At 37.9% G+C, this 13,967-nt stretch overlaps 2 long non-coding RNA genes across 4 annotated transcripts in view; one reads left to right on the top strand and one right to left on the bottom strand.

Annotated features, from left to right (window-relative positions):
* Nucleotides 1–6,889: 6,889 nt before the first annotated feature.
* The window catches only part of LOC118168105, a 62,608-nt gene continuing 55,530 nt past the window's right edge, over nt 6,890–13,967 (bottom strand). For both annotated transcript variants that reach the window (XR_004751367.1, XR_004751368.1), the window contains 2 exons: nt 13,602–13,771; nt 6,890–7,594 (listed from right to left, as the gene is read on the bottom strand). This is a non-coding gene — a long non-coding RNA (uncharacterized LOC118168105). The remainder of the gene's footprint in view (nt 7,595–13,601; nt 13,772–13,967) is intronic.
* Nucleotides 7,570–12,401, top strand: LOC118168106. 2 transcript variants are annotated; one of them, XR_004751370.1, is made up of 4 exons: nt 7,570–7,618; nt 8,394–8,468; nt 10,846–10,984; nt 12,265–12,401. It is a non-coding gene; the product is annotated as an uncharacterized LOC118168106 (long non-coding RNA). The 2 variants fall into 2 exon arrangements; XR_004751369.1 differs by lacking the exon at nt 12,265–12,401 and having other exon boundaries at nt 10,846–11,115.

Genomic DNA, 13,967 nt, shown 5'->3' with positions numbered 1-13,967 from the left:
TGGTTCTTTGTCCTCTTCCTCTGTGCTATTCTTTTTCAGGGCATATCTACAAAGGGACGTTTGGGTTGAATTTTAAAGAATATGGCCCAGTCTGTACTGTAAGCTGTTGCTAGCACAGTGTTTTGTTGGTTGAAAATTGGCAATGTGGTATGCAAGTGACAGCCATGTCAGCAACAGAACCCCAATGCTTCTGCTTCTTGTTTGGAAAAAAAATATACCCTGAGTTCCTATTACTTGTTCTTCACTTGAAATCTGATAACAATCCTTTGGTTGTAACTATAGGCTGTGTTTGGGAAGGACCTTGGTTATATATACTGTACTGTCATTTGTGTATTTTGTGGCTATAGCATACTGGCAGATAACAATATTGCAGTCAGCCTGAATTAACCTAATTGAACTAAAATAAACGTATTTCAAAATGATCATCTATAGTGGGAGTCTAGTGTGTTTTAAATGTAAAGCCTTGGGAATTCAGTTTAGCTCTCTCCTGAGTGTTCTTATACAGAAATGACCTCAGTTACTGTGTATTAAAGTGCTCAGCAAAAAGGAGCACCCTGTTTCTGGTTGGCTCTGACATCTACTATAATAAATCTTAATTAAAGAGCAGGCAGTAGAGGTCAGGACTCCTGAGACTGCTGCACTAATCACAGGTCCATGCAGCTTTCCTGGTCACATCAGCACTTCACAGGTGATGTGCTTTGTGGGCACACTCACCAAGACATGCATCTTGCAAGTGCAAAGCAAACATGGCCACAATCGGTGTACTCCATGGTATCGGTTTCCCAGATAATTTCTATAGAAGTGCTCTTGCTGAGAGCTGCTGTGGCATGGAGCAAATTTACTCAGTTATGGAGATGTGTGTATTGTGTGTATGGGAGCAGGAATACAGCTGTGTGCATGCAATCTGATTAGAGATTTCATCTAGTTATGATTCATTTGTGCCACTTAATTACTGCATTCAAGGTCTTCTGTAATAAATGTGTTTTCTTAACCTACAGTCTCTAAGCTACTAGACTAAGAATTCTGTTATAATTGAAAAGCTATTTGGGAACACTCCAATCATTTTTTTTGAAGTAAAAAACACACAACAGCATACTAAGAAGGCAATTTACTCACAGTCAGAAGAGCAGGTCACGCTGTTTTAGATTGTCAGTGGGTTTTCAGTAAGTTTAGGCCTTTTAGATTGGCTTTTTTTTTTTTTTTTTGGAATGGACTCTAGGTTTAAAGCAGTCTTGTCTGAAACGTTCACTGTTGCATACAGCAGCAGATTTCAAGCATATGAGGTACGTGACAGCTATTAATAAAGAATCCAATATCATCTAAACATTAAGATAATTTGTGAAGTATTATGCATCATGATCTGCTATTGTCTGTGTCTTCCAAAATTCAAGTAAATGCTGAAAGCCAGTTCATGTGCCCTTGGGATATGATTTCACTTCTCTTGTCTAAAAACATTATCAAATCTGTAGTTTTAGGAAAGGCATTCTAGCATGTAAACATGTTTTTTTCTTGTTTTCAGCTCTCACACTTCTGAACAAGAATTTTTAAAATTAAGTACTCTTATGGATGTTGAAATTGAAAGGCTTTCCTTTGTCAAACAATGAAATCCATGTAAATACAATTTAACCCGTAAAAAACAATTGTTTTGTTACTAATTACATGGAAAAAAGATTCCTACTTGGGAAAACGCATAAAGTTGATTTATATTATAAGTTGTGTCAAATGCATTATAGCTACAGTATGATGAGACACGTCAACTAGAATATAATCCATATTTGACTAGGCACAAACTGATTTTTTTAGGTATATGCAGTTTGCCAGGCTTACTTGGTGATTTGCATCCTAACAGGTAATTTTCAGACTCACCTTCTGAAACCAAGGAATCAGATATATCCCTGCTCCAAAGCACTATGAGATTCTTTTGTTTTAGTAAGAAAATGTTAGCGTTTTCATTCCCTGTGCACTAACTGGGGTAGAGCTGCTTTGTCTTCATTTGAATGATGGGGCACACCAGTACCTGTATGGTGTATAAACATTATGTGCCATGTTTAATTGCATGGGACATTTATTTTTTGCTGGAATTTCTCTAATATTTTCAAAACAAAGCATATTTGATTAAATGAACTCCAAGGATTATTGAACTGTATCAGGGATTCATCTTCTCTACCAGTTTGAATTAAAATAATGTCTGGAGGAATCATGGATATCTGAGGGCTCCTGAAGAAGCAAATCTGAATAGGTTTGTCTTGAGTTAGTCTGTAGACATATGGTAATGGATTCTCTTCTACAGTCCTATGTCTACATCTGAAGTAGCTTAGAAATTAAATATCTTGAGGAAGTCTATTTTGAAAAGGCTTCAAGCAATTCTGATTCTTCTTGCAGATTCTGCAGCATGTAGAATCAGTACAGATGTAGGTGCCTTACCTCTGCACTCTTCTTTTCCTGTCACTACTCTGTCATTGTATGGTTGTGGGTCCTCACTGAATTTATCAAATAATAAACTGCTTTGTGCAGTCCTGTAGGGCATTATGAGCATGTACCAAGTCTCCTCAAAATCCTAAAACTCCTGAGTGGTAATTGTTGCAATTGTTCATTCTTTGAAAGGTTATTGGCATTGTTGGTTTGTCAAATGTTTATGGAGTGCACTCTATAGCACGTGATCTTCACCCAGAGGCCTGCTGCACTAGCAGCGTACTGCAATCCGTTGGCCACGCTTTGTCCTGGATCTCAGTGCTCTCCTGAGGTAAAGGTATAATTTGTTCTGGACAAAGCTGTCAGTCACCACAAGCTGAGCAGGACTTGAGTTGCCGCTCTTTGCCCACTTGCTGAGTTTTGCAATATAAGATAGGGACCAGGCCTGATATGTTTTCCTTGAGCTATCGGGGCATTGCCACCTGACTCGTTGCTTATTGCAGGTGCCTGGAAACTGGTGGTGGTTGTAACACAATCTTGTTCTGTTGCATTTAGTCCTCTACAAAGTGTTCCGGAGTGTTTTGCAGCTGGCAGAGTAAAGGCTGTGGGACTTGAAGTAGGTATGGGTTAAGTGTCTGAGATAGCAGGAGACTAGCCTTTTCCCATCTAATGTCTCTATCTTGTCAAAAGCTGCTGTTCTGTTTATGAAATAAGTAAATCAACTATTCTGTTGGAAGACCATGACAAGGAAGAGATCAAGGGCACAGCTGGAAAACACAGTCCCTATCGAGATCTCCAGAACAGGTGGTGTCCATGTTGCCTCTAGGGACAGGAATTATCTTGCACATTGGTAAGGACGGCATGCCATGAGGACTAGGTAGGAAGAGAGTATGAATAGAAATTGTCCTCAGGATAGGACAGAGGTGTCTGAAATGCACTGACTTACACAGCTGCTGGGCCACAGTTGGAGAAAATCTGGTACCTTCTCTTAAGAGAAAGGTGACCAGTTCTGTTCACTGAATTGCACAGATGAATACCCCAATAATGGGGTACTGAGGAAAAGATGAACATCTTAATCAGCATGTCTTTTGTGGGAAATCATAGATAACTAGACTATTCTAACCATAATTATCTGATTGGGTAATTCTTCAAGCTAGTGCCTAGTGTAGAGGATGCCCCTGTGCTAGACACCAACCAGCGTAATCACCACCAGGGCTTTGCCTATGCCCACTGTGCCTGCCTAGTGGTGAAACACAGTGCCACACAAGTTTAAACAACTCTGGAGCAGGAGCTGAGCAAGGGAACTTGAGGATCTAAACTGTGGGTTTGTGTTTAAAGTGGTACTTGAACGGCTGGGACCCTGTTTGAATCTAGCTAACAGAGCATGAGAAACTTTGAAAATGTTTATACTGCATTCCAGGAACCTTGAGAGGTCAGCATTTGATATAAATGTTCCTTCTAACAAGACTAGTTTTGTATATTAGGGAAGCAAAGAAATGAAGAATGTGTGATGACCTTTTTGCTTGTTTCTTTTTTTTTCTTCTTAAATTACCTACTCTTCTATCCCCTTACTTATAACAAATGAACAAAAACTTAGTGTAAACTTTTACAAGTTTTTATAATCATTGTGTGATTTTTTTTTTTTTTAAAATTTACATTAATTTTGCCTAGTTTTAATCTATCTTTTCAATGTATAAATAGAGCACATCTGATTAAGTATTGGCACTAGAACTTCCAACTGGGCTCTGGAAATACAGCTGTCCAGCTGGCTCTGACTCATTCCTACAAATAAAAATGCTACAATCTGAAGTCTAATCAAATGTGTGCCTGATGCATGTGAGACAAAGCAGGCTCTGAGGCTTGCTTCTTATGTACCTGTGACCTGCTGCCTGCCTGTATGGACAAACCATTTTTTTCTTGTAGCAATAGTCTCTTTAACTAGATAGAAAGAACTGTAGTCATGTGAAATTGGAGAGACTTTAGTCTAGAGTAAACCAGGGCCTGCATATTTGGTAATTCTGAGAAGTCTAAATTTAACTACAAAACAGAGTACTGTAATAAATGGAGTGGTGCAAGAAATACAGGTTTAAACAATAGCTAACTGTACATATTCATTTGCAGGATACTTTTGGTAATTGTTGAAATTATGATTTATAGTGATTTTATACTTGTTTAGAGGTTTTGAAATCAGCAATCTAATGTCATAAATGTAGCAGCTTTTGTTATAAAAGAAATGTGACTGAACTACAGGCTCTTTGTTTAGTGGGAAATTCTGTTACTTCTAAAAGGTATTTTCTTAGACTTCCAATTAAAAAACAAAGTGGTTTAGTCTTGCTGTAAAATGGAGATTATGTAGGAAAACTGAGGACTTGGAACTCAAATTCTTTTGGTTTTAATTAAAATCAGAATTTGTCAACCTACTTTGACCTCTTATAAATATTATGGAACTTTTAAAATCAGTTTAATTTAGACATGTTGTTATGGACCAGAACGCTTTAATCTTAAAAATGTCAGGGTTTCTGCTGTGTTTCCAAAAATCAAACTTCTTTTGTAATAGCTTAAATATAAAAGTTGATGGAAACGTTTTTCATATGAAAAACAAAATTGGCAGATCTTTAAACTATCTCCTCTGGATATAAGGCTGTAGGCTTACACAGTTGATCAGTGAGTTTTTAAGGTTTTATCTAAAATCTTGGGGAACAGAAACAGAATGGGGGGGGGGGGGGGAACAAACTCTGTAAAACTGTTCTGTAGCAAGGCAAAAATGTGTGGCACACTGAAGAGTGTTTCATAACATTTAAGAGTGCAGGTTCAAGGCTTTTCATCATCTATTTAAAGATGAATTTTGCCCCTTTATGTATGTGCCTATGTACAGTCTAGTAAAACTCAGTTTGGTAGTGATGTCAGGGTGACTTTTGGAAAGCAAGGCAATGATCTGTCTGCCCTCTGTACCTTGCCTGCTCCTCTCCTTGTACTTGATGTACCTTTTGGGGGGTTGTGAAGGAGTAGTGGGTTTCAAGTGACAACAATATGAAATATTGTGTAAGCCCATGCAAAACATGCTTTCCATTGGGCAGGTATCCCAGAATCGGAAACTAATCGAGCGTAGAAGGAACCACTGGAGATCATCTAGTTCAACCCCAGCTCCTGAAGCAGGGTCAGCTACAGCAGGTTGCGCAGGACTGTCATTGGGTTTTGAGTATCCCCAAGGATGAAGACTCCACAGGCTCTCTGGACTACCTGTTTCATCTCCCATCTTCCTACTGGGCACCACTGAGAAGAGCGTGGCTCCATTGTCTTTACATCCTTCCATCAGGTATTTATACATATTAATAAGATCCCCCCACGCCTTGTCTTCAGCATAACCAGGCCCAGCTCCCTCAGCCTCAACTTGTGTGACCTTTATTATCTTAGTGACCCTTTGCAGTACTCTGTTCTGTCCGCATCTTTGTGTTGGGGCACCCAGAACTGGATATAGCACTCCAGATGCACCTCACCATAAACTGTAAAATGGTTATTGTGAGAACTTCTTAAAATTATTTTTAAGTGTGAAACATACTTTTTTTAGCTGTGTTTTACTTTCAGATTTGAATTTGTTTGGAAATAAAACTAGAATGAGAAATTCAGGCAGAATATATTTAAGGAAACTGTTCCTACTGTGAGGATAGAAGCATGAAAAGCTGTACAAGAGGGAAAATGTTTTTATAAACACCGTTTGTGTGTAAAAGTTTATCCTGTAGAAAAAAAAAATGAATTTAAGAAGACATGCAGAATATTTTTCAAATTTTAATGATAAATTGTTGTTATAATATGCACAGTTTTACAACTGAGAAGAGAGCTCCAAAAGAAAAATGGTATCTTTAAATAATTAAATACAATTTTGATACATTTCAGGTTAAAAACAATTTGAAAACACTTGAAATTAAGTAAAGAGGAAGTTCATTTTTATTTGGAATAATCTGTTTGTGAGGTAGTACCATACAAGTAAGACAAAGTGAAAGATGTTCTTCATGGGTGGCAAGGGACAGACAGGGCCAGAACAGTTTGCAGATAGCAGAATAAGCCCATATCTTTGTACCACAGACTTGTAGCACTGATCCTTGTGCAATGCTTTGTGCTGACTCCATTCTACAGGTGAATTCACTGTGGCTACTGCAGAAGACTAAATAATTTGTGGGTTTATTTCCTGTAATTCCCACTAGCTCTGTTCTTTGAGCTAATATAGATCTGCTAGTTTATTTTGAGCTGTATCTGATGTGACAGCACAAGGACAGTTTTTATTGTGTTCTGTGGGTATTGATATAGCCATTGAAAACTCTGTAATAGGAGCATATTAGTCCCACTAATAACTGATTCCAATTTAGTCACTGTGCTGTTACAATTATGATAATCAAATTGACAATTTAAACTTGTGATTAACATCGTGGATTACTACTAATGATAACCTTTTCCACTAATGATTAAAATTATTTTCTTCCATTTGGAAAAGTTCTATCAATCAACTACAGATACAGAACCTGTCAAAGTTGTCAGTAATGGTTTTCAAGAACAAGTCAAACGAAACTGCATGTCCTGTCAACTCCCAGCATTTAGTTTAGCTATAACACTTCTCCAACTTTGCATTTCCTCCACAATAGCACATTGTGTAGCACATTGTGTAGCTCAAGTGATTGTATGCTTTAGCAAGCATTTATAATCCACCCAGGGAATTATATACAGCTGGATTACGTCTCATTGCCCTAGCCAAAATGTCTATTTGTAAGTGTGGGCAATTCACCCCAAAATGGCTTGTCAAATATATTTGTTTCAGAATTTTTTACTGAGTTTGTCCTAGTGAACCTATGGGCAGTATGGTTCTACAGTGAAAAACTCAGTGTTAGTATCAATAAATACAAGATGAGAATGTAGACTGAAATTACCTGAGGTGAGATTGGATCAAAATCAAAGTTAGTGCAGGTTATTGGATAAATGAAAGATCAGGAGCACAGTCATGCTTCACAATGGCAGCTCTGCAGCAACGGGGTCACGTACACAGTCATCGCCTCCAACCACAGTACTTCTGGCTTATGGATGATGGCGGCTGACTTCTCTTCCCAGGCACTGACTCCTGCTTCATTTTTCGTTTCTAGGTTTGTTTGTTTGTTGTTGTTTTTCCAGTGACTAAGCATCTAATTTGAATCAACTGCGGGAGAAAAGAGGATTGAAGGTAAAATAGTGCTTTTTATTATTCAGGTTGTCACTAATTGCTGTTTTCAGTTCAGAACATTTAAATGAAATATTCACACAATCAGGCCAGTTGTAATTCAATCAGAAACCCATCCAACTACCCTGAGGAATCCCATCAGGGCTCCTTATGCAGCAAAAAAGAATTTTAATTAGAAATTTGAAATAAGCTTTTCCCCCAGTTTTGCCAGGAACAAAATGGGCTGGTGCTTAGTGCCTCCATATGGGGAATTAAAGCCTTTGCAAAAATCAGCATTTAAAGAAACAACTAGAATTTCAGATTGTGATAAATGAGTCTATATTTGCACTTTCTAGTAAGTCTCAGTGAAGAAGCTGAACATATTGCAAACACATTTCGAAGAGCAAACTACCGCTGTAAGTATCTGTATTTTAAAAAGTTCTTTCCTCTACTAAAAATGATGAATTGTTGAGTCGCACACAAAGCTATCTTTGAAAATATACCTAATAAAAAAGAGGAGTTAGCAATTTGAATGGAAAATGACTATTTAGGAATTTTAAATAGGTCCCATGGAATTAGCCCTACATCAGAAGAATTCCTATAAGAAGCTTGCTCCAGCCCCAGGGAAACAGGAGCAGCACCAAGGCCCAATTCCCAACATTCAGAAACTATGATCCCTAAATCAGTCACTAAATTTTGCAGGGGGCATGATTCAACACTAGTAAAACTGGGGAAGGATGGCAGGGGGTAGTCTGTTTAATTGCTGTAAAGTCAGTCTTGCTTTCTACTCTTCCTTTAGGAACTGTGACAGCTGGAAACTTCCTGAATGAAAACAGTGCTGATACTTGTGCAGCATTTGGCATCTATTGTAAATGTGAGTACAGTACAGGGGTTGACCCTGTTTGCTTTGCAACAGCAACTAGTAACACACTAAGCCAGGGCAGCACAGTTGCAAGAAGGTAAGATGAATAGCAAGATGTGGTGGCTTGTTTTTGTTTTATTTTTCAGGGGCCACGGGAGTGTTGTCTTAACAGTACAAACAGGGCTTGTGAGGGAAATGAATGATTGTCTTCATCTTAGACTGCTCTCACTTTTGCTCCTGACATTTATGTCGTGACTCAACTTCCTTCTGCTAAACTCTTCTTTAAAAACTCCTAGCAAAGAATATAGAGCAGAACACAGAAGTCTTTCCCTTACCTTAAAATATAATAGCTTAAAGTTGATACTTGCAGACCACTACCCAGATCATTTCATCATGTTTTTTTCCTAGCTTTGCTGCCTTGGAGACCTAGTGCTTTGTAGCCTATTTCACTTGCATTTAATTAGAGTGACAAACACAACAGGATGCCATTTTGGAGAGTTCCCCAGGGCATTTGCTCAAGGCCACTCAGTCTGTCAGTGAGGTACAGCACTTGCACCCCACTGTTTTAATTGCCAGAACAGACAATTTCTTGAGACCTTCCAGAATGGCAGGGGGCAGAGAAAATACAGAAATGTGAAAAAGGAGTGGGAAATACAGAGTGTTATCTATCCAAACTCCTTCCCGTACCTAGCCGTAGGCCATCCTGCCATGTCAGAGCGCATGTGGATACGCCATCAACTTTATCAGTGAGGATCTGATCCCCTTTTATCTCCCCCCCCACTTTTTTTTTTTTTAACCTCCCCTTACCTCAGCTGGTAAACCTGCCTAAAAAAAATCTGTACAAAACAGACAGGATCCTTAACTCATGTGAACTGGGAATGTCTCTATTTATTAGACTTGCACTATCCACTAATTATCTGTCCTAAACAGAAATACCTTGATGTTCTAGCCATGCCCATTAATACAAGTGTCTTTCTCCATGCTCTTAATTTAAGCATATGAAATCAAGCTTCTACTTTGAACATTTTACTTCTGATATTCAGTATCTTTAGACCTCAGCTAGGGATGAGATGAGCCTGATTATACGCAGGGTTAGTCTGAAAACAGAGCTAAAGCCAAAGAGGCATTTCTATTATTTAGTTCAGCATAAGAGCTTGATGTTAATTTCTTTTTTTTTTTTTTCCCCCCTTCCCATGTATTGTGTAAGCCTTACTGGCATACATGCACTCACTTAACGAAAGTCAGCAGCAAGGTTTTGTGTTAAAGCATGAGTTACAGTATTTAAGGCATTCATCTTGTTTCCACGTTCAGAAAGAGACTTCCTAGTGTAGCTAGGTAATTCTAAGTTCTATGTGTTACATGAAACAAGCTTTTTTTTTTTTCTGACAAGAAGTATTCTAGTTTTACTAGGATTGTACAGTTTGGTTTTGCACAGAAGCAGTATTAACTAGAAAGTTAATTTCTTGACAGGGGAAAGTAATTTATTTGTATGGCGGCCACATCTATTAATAGAATAAATTTTCCTTCAGGGCCATTTGGCTGATTTTACAACCAGTTTCACATTTCATTCAAGTTCTTTGGAGCATGATATCTCAGAGTAGAGAAAATGAGTCCCTAGCACCTTAGTTACTGCCTATTTCACAGAAGTTACTGCAAAATGTTTAGCAACTTGTAGTTAAAAAATGTTCTCCCTATTTCAAAAGACTTAAGAACTCATTTAAACTGTAGTTAAATTGTAACAGTCTTTATAGCACTCGGAACTAGAGTAGATGTCCCAGTTCAGTATGCAGAGAAGAATATCAGTCCATAATCACTATTATACTCTAAAGGTTGGTTTTAATTAACAAGAGCAAAGTGATTTTAAAGAAAAGGGGAAAGTTTATTTAAACAAAAGCTATTAATCTAAAAAGGGTTTAGATATGATATTTCCAAGGGAGTTCTTAAAAATTCTTCAGGAAATAATGAGAGAAGAACAAAAGGTTGAGGGTTTAAAGAAATCTTCTACTGAAATTTAGCACTCAGATGAAGAAAGTAAATTGTGGTCTTAGAAGAAGAAGTTCTTTACCTGTTCTGCCTTGGATAGGCTTTTTTGTCTATCAAAAGTGTCAGTTTCTTGCAGGGGCTCTCAAGATTATGTTCATTATCACAGTCTATCACAATAGTCAGTCCTCGTTAATTATACCGCTGATTTTTAGGAATAAATAGTGCTTACAAAGAAACCCTGACTAAGAGAAATTAAGTACTTAGCCAAAACAACAAAAATTGATATTTGGTTAACTAAAACTAGACTGTCTTTTTTTCATATATATGTTTTTTAAATCTGCAATACAAAATAGTAATACATTGTTTCTGTGTGTAACTACCATAGGTATTGGATAACTATTCCTAGATATCAATGGCTTTCCATTGCTACAGAAGGGGTAGATGCAATGCCTCACCTGTGTATGAAGCTATAGCCTATAACTGCAAAACAGACAAATGTTATTGCCACTTTGGGATCACTGCTTATCTTCTGATAATATTGTCAGGTAAGTGTTTTCTTTATACATAGAGAAAGAGCACTTTGAAGTCTCTACACTAATCCTGGACTGGACATTAGTTGCAGTAGCAAAAACACTTTCCAGGCTGAACAGGAAATGTTTTCTCTTGTCTGCTTAAGAAACCTTAACCTACTCCCCAGTTGTCACTACTTCACTCAATAAACGTGAAGTAATTATAGTGATATGCCTAGAGATTATTATGCAGTTTTCTTTGACAGCTGGGAGCAGCTGCACTATAAGCAGAGAAAGAAAGTAAGGGAAGAATCAAGGCTGTCTAGCTAGACCAATGCATATCATGTGTTCCCTGGAGAAACTAACTTCTCCTGCTATTTCCCATTGCATGGCTTACCCAGCTTGTCTCAAGCCACATCTAATTATCATTTCTACCTTTCATTTAGACCAAAGAGACACTATTATATTGGACAAAGCATGCATCCTATTTCTGCATTGATAGCATAACTTCTCCCCTTCTATCTGAGCTTTTACCAAATCTGTTTCTTCAGCTGTATCTCACCTGACTCACAGCTTGGCATGTGAATGCACATTTCTAGCTTACTCAAGTGGCTTCCAGTGCTTCTGATGCTTTCTTATGACACCTGCAGAATACAGTTATTATTTTTGTTTCTATTATTTTCTTGCTACCTTCTCTTTTCTATGCTTTTTCTCCTGTCACCTGTTTGGAGACAAAGTAGGCATCAAAACTTGGTCTCTTATCCATTTCTCTCAGCACTATGCTATTGAAGTGTGCCTTGTATAGCTGTACACAAATATAGATGTAGAGAAAAGATTTACAAAATGTGGAACACATAGATCTTCAACTCACTCAGAAGCATAATGCAAAGTTTCTTTTTCCTACTATACCTGTTAAACCTATTTGCCTTTGCTAAACAGTATACCTGAGCTTTTGAAGATACTTGCTTGAGAACTAGCTAATGTAGAGGACAGTATGAAAGACTAGGACAGCTTTGGTATTTGGAGAGCTCAAAAAAAAAAACAACACACCACCATAGTTGTGTACTGCTTCTTTACAGATTCTTTACAGAACTTGTGTTATTTTCTATGAGTGGAATATATAGGTTAGAGAGGTCAGACAGCTCTTTGCCTGCCCACTGCTTTGAATCATTCTTTCCCACTACCTGGTTCACCTTTCATCATTCTGAATTTGGAGTGGACAAATCTGAGACACCTCACAAAAAAGACAGGCATACAGAGCACTGCCATTGTTTTTGAAAATGAATGACTATTGTTCTTTTCCTTTTGAATTCCAGAAGTGCCTTCAATATCATGTTTTAGTTGTAGCTGGGGGGAAAAGCCAATGAGGAAGACCAGGAAGAGACGGGAATCATTTTATGATTCCAAAGAGCTACTAACCTGATAAGGATTCTGCTTGACTTACTAGGGGAGGCAGATCCATAATGTATAAAAAAAAGTGGCAGATCTACCTACACTGAAACCTATCCTATTTTCTCCCTATTTCAATGTCTTCTAAAAAATTAAAGGGAAGTAGGCCTGTGGATGATGCAACATTCAGGACCAAGCCTCCTTTTCCTAAAGCTGGTCTAGCGTTTTCCAAAGAGTTAAAGAAGCCTTGCCTTTTTGAAAAATTAGGAGTTTCACTAATTAATCACTTAAACATTTAGCTGTAAAGGAAGAGATCTCTGGATTCCCCTACGTACTCCAAAGGACTGGAAGCAAGGACCAAAGATTCAGGATGTAAAAGTAAGTATAGAAAGCTGCATCTTCTATATGTAGTATATGATTTCAGAGTCAGCTCTTTTCTCTTTACTTTTTTCAAGTCTTCATTGATTTTGACACCAAATAATTCTTTTAACAATGGCACTTGATGCCATATGTACCAGGAGACATCTTTATCTTAGACAAAACCATTCTTAATTAAGGCTCCTACATCCAAAGTCACCTTGTGCAATTTCAGTTTCTTAAGCTGAATGTCTCATCTATACTATGCCCTGTAGCATTCATTGAATTCATGGAGAGGCAGACACCTCTAAGGCTGAGCCACTTGCTTCAAGACCGGTTATCAATTAATTCTGTACAGTCTCAGAACACTCTGCATATAAGGTAAATGGCATGGCTATGGACTGTACTCCCAAATGCTAGATGCTTACCTATATTAAGTTGGTATCAATGGCAAACAGTTTTAGATATAAAAGTACACCATCCCCATACAAAATCTCAAGAAAAGGTAGGTACCATTACTGAATTCTAGCAAAATTTTAATACAGTCTGATTATCCCACTGTTACTGAATTGTTAGAATGTTTTGTTCTAAGGAAAGTAAAGATCATGCAGGCCACTTTCTTAGATATGACAGCTTTAGCTTAGATACTCACTTTTTTGTTGCTCATTAAATCATAACTTCCTGTACTCTTTGGTAGCCACATAAGCAACATCTAAGGTTTGTTTTTGCTGTTTACTGTATTGACAAGTTACATGGACTGTGTTTCTGTTCTTTCAGTACTATTCTGATGTGGTCTTTCCTTAAAATGCTCTGAGATAGTAACTCTGTCTTGCCAGGCATGGAGGAGCAAAATATTCACTGACGTGTGAAATTCTAGACAGTTCTGTAGATGTGTATTTTCACTTACCTTCATAGATCAAGGAGTATTTTGAAGTGATCCTAGCTGATGACAAGTAGCAGTTTCAACACGAGTCAGAAGGAAGCTGTTTCAGCAGTGATGGCTACTTGATCTCCAGCTGTTGCTGCTGTTCAAAAACAGTTGTTTTCAACTGGATGGTGCCTGCTGACCTCTAACCCCTTGAAAGGAAGAGAAGTGAAAGCATAGAAGGTAAGGTAAGTAGACTTGTTTCTTAGATGGATGCATACCCCCACCCATGCCTGAAAAGGTTAAAATAACATAAGATAGAAAAGTTATTAAAGAGAAAGAAGTGGAGGCCCATGCTTGTTTTGGCAGTTCCTAGCTAAAACCAAACCAGCTAACTTAAACATGGGA

Source organism: Oxyura jamaicensis, chromosome 5 (genome assembly GCF_011077185.1).
Source record: "Oxyura jamaicensis isolate SHBP4307 breed ruddy duck chromosome 5, BPBGC_Ojam_1.0, whole genome shotgun sequence".
NCBI lineage: Eukaryota > Metazoa > Chordata > Aves > Anseriformes > Anatidae > Oxyura > Oxyura jamaicensis.
The sequence above is the reverse complement of the archived record's forward strand: the minus strand, read 5'-3'. Positions and strand labels throughout refer to the sequence as shown.